The sequence below is a fragment of the Poecilia latipinna genome, unplaced genomic scaffold, assembly GCF_001443285.1.
Source record: "Poecilia latipinna isolate Pla-1442-1.1 unplaced genomic scaffold, P_latipinna-1.0 Scaffold185, whole genome shotgun sequence".
NCBI classification, from domain to species: domain Eukaryota; kingdom Metazoa; phylum Chordata; class Actinopteri; order Cyprinodontiformes; family Poeciliidae; genus Poecilia; species Poecilia latipinna.
Window position 1 is genome coordinate 209,068 of NW_015112801.1, and position 2,260 is coordinate 211,327.

The 2,260-nt window shown below is 40.7% G+C and overlaps 1 long non-coding RNA gene across 1 annotated transcript; it reads right to left on the reverse strand.

Annotated features, from left to right (window-relative positions):
• Positions 1-814: 814 nt before the first annotated feature.
• Positions 815-2,146, reverse strand: LOC106946298 (uncharacterized). Its single transcript, XR_001424745.1, has 2 exons — positions 1,937-2,146; positions 815-1,847 (listed from the first exon to the last, which is right to left on the reverse strand). It is a non-coding gene; the product is annotated as an uncharacterized LOC106946298 (long non-coding RNA).
• Positions 2,147-2,260: the final 114 nt, after the last annotated feature.

Here is a 2,260-nt window from a genome sequence, read left to right on the forward strand (position 1 = left end):
TTTCAAGTGCACTAAGATATTTGCACTAGAGAGTGGACCAAAAATCCTTGGTAAGATTTTGTGTTTTTGCAGTTTTCTGGTATTTTAGTTGAGGAACTAACTAAACTAAATCCATCTCATGATCGTCCTGCGTTTACTGCACTTTACGCATTTAAATTGCCGTGGGTGTTGGGGAGAACCTGCTCTGATTTAACTGAATCTTCCTTGGTTTGTTCAAACCAGAATCAGACTTTTTCCAGATTGAAGGATTGTTGGTGCAGCCCAGGGCTTTATCAGTCTTTGTTCCATGTTTAGCTTTGTGCACTATGAAAGCTACAGAGATGACTGATGTTAGTATGCAGTTTGGACAAAGTGGAGTCTAGCTATAGAACTAGGTCCTGATGAGCTATTCCTCTTGTTAAATTTGTTATTTAGCCGTCTTTAAAAGACATCTTTTTCTTAGCTGAATTAAAAATAAGTACAAGGTTCCCACACAGGTTTTCTCTGGAAATCCCAGAGTTTTTCCATATTTAGTTCTTGACGTTTACTTAAGATGTTGAATACTGCAGTTCAGTGTTCGTTTTTTAAGATGATATTTATGATTTTCAAGCACGGAGGAAGGATGGAACGAATGAAAGACTGAAGGGGGCAGAAGTGAAGAGAACAGGAGAAGAAGGGAAAGACCAGACCTGTCACAACAGCCATGGATCACATGGTAAATTAAAATGAGCTTAATAATTTCAATTCTGATGATTTACATGTTTTGAAGGCCAATTTTGAGTGGAGGCATCATAATCAAGTAAATTTGTGTTTTTGAGTGTTGTGTTTTATTTTGGTTATTTAAAATATCTTTTAGTTCCAGTATGAAGTGTTCTGTAAAGAGACTGCATACTTGCGTTACTAGGCCATTATCAACAAATAAGTTGAAAATCGTCTCAAACCAACAATATTGTTGTTCATTGCAGTAATTTCTGGGGCAATTTTCAGTCCAGCAAAATGTGTTGTTGTGACAGGCCTGGAAAAGACATGAGGGCGGACACAACGCTTAGTCAATTGGATGGGGAATAAAGTCTGGAAAACAACAAATTTGTACACTGGAATCAAATTCCAGACGTTTCCGGACTGCATAGAGACCCCCGCCGGTACCACATCGAGCTTTTCAGCAGTTTTGTTTGGGTTCCTCTGGTTCTGGAAGGTTAACTTACAAACTCTGTGTTATCGTCACTCTCACTGCTACGGTGTAACACTCAACACATACTGCAGCGTACGACGGCAAACTCTATCCTGACAGGAACTGCAACACACACAGGACTAAACCGTAAGCATTGAAGGACACTTAAAATGAGAAAACACGCAGCGCCGACTGGTACGGTGTTCACGGCGCTCACCGAAGCCTCTCGCTAAGACTATCTACGAACACGAACGTGGAAGTTTTGTCACTGTAACGCGGACCGGGTGGAGCGACTCGGTAAGTGAGAGCGGCCATCGGGGTTTTACTTCTGGACGTGGAAGCAGCAAGTCTTTCTTTTGAGAAGGTGAGAATGCTTTACAGCTTTACACAAAGTGGTTAAAGTGTTAAAAACTTTTATCCACAACCAAAGAAAAAACAAAACAAAACAAAAAAACCCTACACACATGTTAGTATATTACAAATATTTAAAAAAGTAAACTTTTATCTATAGGCATTTTAAAATATATTCCATCAAAAATAGTGTTTCAACAGTAGAAAACAAATGTTATACAAATGACAAAAGCTAAATGTTTACAGTAGAAAGTTGACATGATAGACTGCCTCCTCCGTTTCTACCTGGCACATCAGAGATGCTTCCTTCCTGCCTCCTCAGCTTATGTTAAAAACCATGCAATGACTGGAAATGAAGAACCATAATTTAGCAAACAAAACTCAAATGAGGGTGATAATATTTTGTACATCTTGTGGCCTGCGAGCTCCTGTCACCTTTGGCAAGTTTGAGTGGTTGGGTTTCAGTCCCGCTGCGAACTCCGGAGCTCGGCCTGTTGCAGCTCGGCGGTGCAGCGGCATGGAGGACGGGCCCGCGTGTCACGACTCGGAGCGCGGCAGCCCTCACTGTCCTTGTTCCATCATCAGATCACAAATGACGACTTGTGTCGGAAATCCCCCTGCGGAGAGAGAGTGTTCAGGCACGGTCAAAAACCTAGGATATTAGGATTCTGATGAGGTCTGAAATGAACAGCCTTTAAGCAGGTAATAAACATACGTTTCATTAAGTTTACATTTCTGTTTAAAAAAATAAAATAAAAT